We start from the raw sequence: 7496 nt of genomic DNA, 5'->3' as shown, positions 1-7496 counted from the left end.
AAAGATTGCCTCAGTTCGGATTGTTCTCTACAACTCGGGAACATGAAGTTGCTATGGATGCTTCGGCCGCACTCCCTACTCAGCTATCTGTTTCTACTGCGTTGCGTTTTGAAGGCCCGATATAAAAGAAAGTGGCCTTATTAGTAGTCTCTTGCCCGAACTGAGTCTATTAGCTCATCTTGTCCTTAGCAGCAGGTGAAATTCGTTTTGCCTCATCCATTAATTAAGCAGAAGATGTTCGGTTTTTAGGAGAAAACCGGGCAAAAACCTACAAAGACAGGGCCAAGCCCACACCCACCCACACGACGCCACGAAGGCACACCGAGCCACCCTGGCTACCCACATAAGCTACACAAACGCGAAGCTCGAGTTGGCCTATGCCAAACAGATGGCTTCCCAAGAAAACGCCGGTAGCTCCGATTCTAACGATGAGCCGCAGAGAGGAGATGCACAAGACCTGCGCTGAAAAGGACCTTCACCGTCGAACCGCCCCTCGAAGGTCATCGTACACCACCCAAAGGCAGCTTCGACTTCACAGCTTTTGGTTTGCTACAAATTTGGGAACAGGTGTTGCGTTTAGCGTTGCACCCTGGAACACAACAAAGCAAGGCGTGTTGTTAACGTCGACAGCTTTGGTAACATCTACTCTAGTTCAGTTGAAAGTTAGTAACGTAGCTAGGATGAAAGTTCAGTTGCAAGTTAGTAACGTGGCTATGATGAATAGACAAAATAGACGAGCCACCTTATCTTTGACAGGGGCCACCTAATCATCCTGCACACATATTAAGATAGAGAATTTGATCTCTCGGGCCGTCCGATCTGTCTCCGTTGAGGGACCGTGATCCATTATCGGTTATCCGTTATGAACCCAATAATTTATCCTCGAGCGACTTGTTTTTGAACGTATTTATTGTTTTCTTTTAAATTATACTACCTCCATATCGGTTTACAGACGGTATTGCGCATTTCAAGAAAGAGCTTTGACTATAAATTTGGTCAACAAAATGTAAGATTTATAACTCAAATAATTATACCGTTGGATTCGTATTCAAAAGAAGTTCTAACGGAATAATTTTTATAATATATTATATATTTTGTTGACTAAATTGTTAGTCAAAGTTTTTCTCGAAAAACGTAATACCCATGTAAACTGGTACGGAGGGAGTAGTACATGTCGTGACTTGTAATTGGAAGGTACTATAAAACGGATTGCTACATGCATACCTTCTCCAGGGTGCTTGCCCATGTCATTGTGCCTCCACCTAGGGCTACACGGGAAACCCTAGCCACCTCTAGCTACAATCGCCGCCTTCCTCCCTCTCCTCTCACACGACGCCACTGTAGGGCGCTACCAGGAAAAGCACGTGTTCTAGGTGGCATCAGAGGCCTATGCGGTGGACTTCGGCGTCATTAGCGGTTGTCGGTGCAAGGCTAGGCTTTGCCGTGCGGTGGCAGGGTCATGTGAGATGATGGCAGCGTACCTTGGCCGTCCACTCGTCCTCCTACGATGCGGCCAACGTCGATGGCAAGCTATCGATTCAATCGACTATGAGTTTGGGGAGGTGTGACTATCGATGAAAACCGCGTACGATGACAGCTTCTACGTGTCGCTCCCTTGTTGAAGGCATCGTCGTTGCAGCTGACATGCCACGAGTTTCTTTGGGGGAAACCCTAGATTGGGGTCTTGTGAATTGAAGCGACACTAGTGTGTCGTTCTCCCTCCTTAAGGCATCGTCTTGGAGCAGGTGTTCGCTGGAGGCTTAGGAGGTAGAGCGGCGTGGCATCTACCGCGTCGAAGACATCGAGTCTCGGCGACGTAGTGCATCGGGAATTTGGTGATGGACGCACACATGGGTGGATGCGCTGTTTGGCATCGTGGTGGTGTCGATGGCAGATTTGACCAAGGTTGTAGGGCGTCGTTTGTGATTCTAGAACACATGGCAGTGATCTACCCTTGTTGTTGGGTTCGGTACGTGTTGTGTGATGAATTCAGGGTGCTTTGACACACATGTTTTGCGAGATTTTTTGTTAAATTAAATAAATTAATAATAAAAGCCTTATGCATCTCTTTCGATGCAGAGATCGGACTAATAGTGACAAATTGAAACGTCTCCACCAAGCCAGAAAGGACAGCCTTGCAATTTTCTACACGCTACTACAGTATGTGCAACGATTCCATTCCCTTTGCCAATAAGCAATGCATGAAACGAGTGTGATAAACGATAGCTTAGTGAACCGGTGATTCCCTAGCTATCACCTCCCTAACCGCTTTTCTCTGCTTTCTTATAGACGTTTAATCAAGCGGAACCAGGTGCCGTGATTACTTTGGGCGTTTTTGGGTAGCACCTCGACTCGCTTTATTTAGAGAAGACCTCGCCTAATTATGCCTTGATCAGCGATCATGCAAAACGAATCGCGTGATTTGCACGGACTGCCGCCGTACGCTCGATGGAGCGGCATATCCTGAGTTTATCCTCTTCTCCGTCCGTATACTCGAACAGTACTGCTTTGTACTCCCCTGCTTGGCGTGCAAGCTTCTGCCGAATCGGCGCAGAAATGTAGCAAGCAGGGAGGAGGAGATGCTGATTCAGATTCCCCTCCTTCCGGTCGTGACTTTGACTCTACGGTCGGTCTCAGAGGGGAGCAATGTGGTGCTGTAGCTATGCACGTGTCACTGTGAAGTGTAGACTTGTGAAAAAGATGTTTCGATCGAGATGAGCTTTGTGCCGGTGCGGCCAGGGAATCCGGGCTGAAAAGATCCAGGCAACAACAAAAGAGGGAAAGGACATGTCACATGGTGATCCCGTCACATTGCTAGCTATAGACTCCGGGTCCAGGACAATCGCTGTGTACGGTGCCTGCTTGGCGTCGCGCTATCTGCAATCCTTGCTCTTCTTTTGCTCCCAACTACGCGGACCTATAGTTGTCTAGGTTTTTGTTCGGTTTTTCGCAAATAAACTGACCTGTCTATTTCTCTTGACCAACTTTTATCTAATCAGTGAATTTGGCAATTTCCCTGCTATCATTTTAGAAAAAGCTTCAAGGTCCTACATCTGCTGATAGATCTGTAGGAATTTGTGGCTTTAATATTTTACATGTTAACTACATTGTTATACTCCTGGAATCAAAATCTCAATGTGGAAGTATATTCATGGAAATAACAGGGAACAATTGATGTGGAATTGTACTTAAGGAAATATACTTAAGGAAGCCGGTACACCTATAATGGAATACAGTGTATAAGAATATGCTGGAATTATACCCGGGAACATTATAGAGTGGAATGCCAGGTTGTCTATAGGATTGGCTCTATAGATTGTTAAAGCCTGCGAGTTTGAATCTGAATTCAAACTCAGCGCACGACTCACACGTGCGTGTTTGGGACCTAATTAATTAACAGTATTAGGCTCGGTAACTGGCTGTTAATGATAGTGGTTGGTTTAACATGTCACGAGTTCTAACTGGAAACAGATTGTAATATCTGGAATTTGGAGTCTATATAAAGGTCCCACCCTCTAGCCTCAATATGCATTGTGAGCGGCACCACCGATAAGGCAGAGGAATAGAGGGTAGGCCGAATAGCTCCTAACCCTAAATTTTCAACATTGGTATCAGAGCCGAAGGTTCATCATCGCCGAACGTGGTGGCCGGCGAAATCTTTCGCTTCAGCTTCGGCATCGCCGCTCCAGGCCTATGCTCGGTCCCGTCGGTACGGCCGAGGAAATACAGATCGGCTCCAAAGGCTGCAAGGACTCCGAACTTTGCCGCCGTGGAAGCTGTAACTCTGCCTTGCTTGTGCCCGCTCGTGAACTTGAATCTGGTCCTCGATAAACACGGAGCGGAGGCATCAACGTACAGATTGAATCTGGAATAATTCGCTGCAAAATTCTCGTCGACACCCGGCTGGGAACTCCGTGTCCTCCACAATATGATCGATCGCTGCTCATGATCGGTTACGCATACGCATCATTGTCCGCTGCGCTGGTTCTGTTCTCCACGCGTCCATGCCCGCGCGGAATCGATCGCCGCCAGTTGCACCGCTCGATCATCCAACCAGGGAGGCCTGTTGTTGCTGCACCGTTGTGCGTTAGGCATGATACCCATACGTGGATCGGAAGAAGACAAAGGGGCAGCTACTTTAGCTAGCCACGATCCATCAAAGAAACAAGTAGCAATCTCAAGATTCGCTTGCTACTCTTCAAGGTGAAGCTGCTTATTGCGCACGCTTGATCGAGGAAGCTTGAAGCTGTTGTTTTCGTTCTACCGTGGCACGTTGATTGTGGATTTTTTGCTGGGTTACTCCATCGAATCAACGGAAACTGAGTGACTTCCACTGTGCAGTTCCAATCCGCACCAGACGAGCATAAAAAAAAAAACTACTCGTCGAGATCGATTCCAAATCAATCTTGTCGAGATCTTGCTGTTAGAAGGGTTTTTTGCTGCTTGATCCATCCTGGTCTCGCAAGCTATCGACCTAGTGCTGTTTTTAACGATCCAGGCTTGGAGATCTCGGGTTCGATCAACACTTCCGCTGCTAGTCGTTCTACACCACACCGTCACCAAGAAGCAACCTGGCATTCTCATGTGACTACTCCACATCACCACACGGATGCGACCTCCACGCTGTCACATTGGAAGACTACAACGACTTCATCTGCTCCTTGTGGCTCAAGGCAACTCTTGACTTTGCTGTTCTCTGAAACGCAAAGGAAGCACTCTGAGATAACAGAGGAACCTACAACTACAAGCATCTCATGGCTGCTATTTTTCTCTTACACGGCCATCTAGGAAACTAGTAGGAAACTAGCAACTCAGGCTCGTGGTATCACCGTTTCACATGTACACATGTACAGGGAAGGCTACTGTAATCTGATCCGGTCTTTTGTACATTCACGGAAATCTCGGAAAACAGCAGGGAATTATTTTGCACACTCGAAGTCTGAACCTGGATTATCATTTCTTCTCTCGGTTTCTCTTTGATGAGCTCGCGGAATATGTTTGGGCGCTGAACAAACGCCTGATGAAGATGCCCGTTCTGGAATAGAAAATAACAGGCTCGCTATTGAAATCAATGGTTGATCATTTAGCTATTGAACGTGAGCAAACAAATTACGCGGAAATTATGCATAATCTGGAAAAATTTATGAGAATATTTTCTTATTCGGTATCACTTTTTTTTTTGGAGGAAGGCAAACGGGAATCACTCCATGAAAAAGGAATTCTCCACTTAACGGAATGCTTTCTCTATGTATATGTCTACTTGGTGTTCAGTGGTATATCTCAAGAAACTTTGGAATTGGAAAATTATGCAATTAAACTCTTTTGGTGGAGGAAAACTATTAGTGTAGGACATTACATTCACCTACAATGAGAAGGATTTTTATTTATAATTATCTATTGGTTTCTATTAAGTGGGACATGCTATTTGGAAAAGGAAGAGTGGAAAGATTGCTTAATGGAAATTAGTGCATTATGATTTTAACACAATGGTCTCATTTGTCTTCGTGATCCATTGGAAGTTGGTGACCAAATTGTTTATTTGGTTAAGATAACTCCATGTGGAGGAATACTAATTATAGGAACACATTCTTGGAATTTTATTATTGATGATATTTAAGACTTGGTTGCATACCAAGGAAATTAATTAAGTGGCTCTTTAATTGCGGAATTCTATACTTCAGTGGGAGGACTATCAATTATGGATTCTGCGGCATTTGTTGTATTTTTCTTTCACACTCTCACTAGAGGTTTAATTACTTTTATCTTACGACTTGGTCACATATCAAGGAACAGAAATAAGTTGCATATTAATTCTGGAATGCTAAACTTTAGTGGGAGGATTATGATACTTTGTTATCATATTTTATGGTATTTCTGAATAATCCCACTGATGGTCAAACTATTTGTTTTATTTCATTACTTCATGATGGCACTTGATATGGTTATTTATATATTTTACAATACAAGTCGGAATGTCTTTGTTTTATTATGAACATCTAATACTGAAGTGGAAAATCAGTTCATCAAGGGTTCTTAAAGGTTTGTGAACTGATTGGTGGGGGAAGCACACTTCAGGAATATTAACTGAAATTTACAGAAGAGCATGGAATTATTCACCATTGCATTATGGCGTATACTCCATGGTTGAATAATGGAGGAATATAACACTTTGTTCTTCCCTTGATTATTTGGAAAAGGAATTAATTGCTGCTATTTGTTCAACATTTCATTGTCTCCCACGGTCACTGGTATGTGTCTAGTGGACTGGAAGGTATGTGCTAGTGTACTGGAAGGTCATATGGTTTGATTAATGATGGAAGGTGATCATATACAAAGGTATGTTAAAAGCCTCGTATGTTTTGGGAGTGGAATTACATAGAGAATGTTTTGAACCATTTTTCTATGGAAAACTGTAAACCTATCAAGTACCTTTTATAAGGGAATTATACTCTATGAGGAATTAAATTTGAACTCATGAGGAAAATGGAAGAATAAGCTCTTTGATTAGCATCGTAACTCACACTTGCTAGGATTGGAAATGTTGCTGGAATAAAAGGAAATTCTTATGGCGTAATTTCAAGGAATCAAGGTTTATTTATCATTGGCTGATTGTCACAACCTACATTACATGGATATATTGATGTTATTATTTGGCAAGACAATCTCCATACAAGGTAATATTATTTTTATGTTATGTTTTAATATTTATTGTTGTAGGTATTTATGGTGAAGAAAGAAAATAAGATTTGAATGTTATTTCATTATAAATGATGAAAACTTTGATATGCTTAAAGCATCAAAGGAAGGCGTGCAGCTAAGGAATTATTTTATATAACTATGGTTGTGGAATGTGCATCATTACCTGTTACTTTGTGATAATATGACTCCAAAAGTCACAGAGTTTGTATGCAACATGAATGCATTGAGGGAATTTGTTTACCATGTTAATAGCATGGGAATTCATCTTGTTGGATAAATATTTTCAGCCAAGTGGGAGATGTAGGAATTTGTGGCTTTAATATTTTACATGTTAACTACATTGTTATACTCCTGGAATCAAAACCTCAATGTGGAAGTATATTCATGGAAATAACAGGGAACAATTGATGTGGAATTGTACTTAAGGAAATATACTTAAGGAAGCCGGTACACCTATAATGGAATACAGTGTATAAGAATATGCTGGAATTATACCCGGGAACATTATAGAGTGGAATGCCAGGTTGTCTATAGGATTGGCTCTATAGATTGTTAAAGCCTGCGAGTTTGAATCTGAATTCAAACTCGGCGCACGACTCACACGTGCGTGTTTGGGACCTAATTAATTAACAGTATTAGGCTCGGTAACTGGCTGTTAATGATAGTGGTTGGTTTAACATGTCACGAGTTCTAACTGGAAACAGATTGTAATATCTGGAATTTGGAGTCTATATAAAGGTCCCACCCTCTAGCCTCAATATGCATTGTGAGCGGCACCACCGATAAGGCAGAGGAAT

This window comes from Lolium perenne, chromosome 2 (genome assembly GCF_019359855.2).
Source record: "Lolium perenne isolate Kyuss_39 chromosome 2, Kyuss_2.0, whole genome shotgun sequence".
NCBI classification, from domain to species: domain Eukaryota; kingdom Viridiplantae; phylum Streptophyta; class Magnoliopsida; order Poales; family Poaceae; genus Lolium; species Lolium perenne.
The sequence above is the reverse complement of the archived record's forward strand: the minus strand, read 5'-3'. Positions refer to the sequence as shown.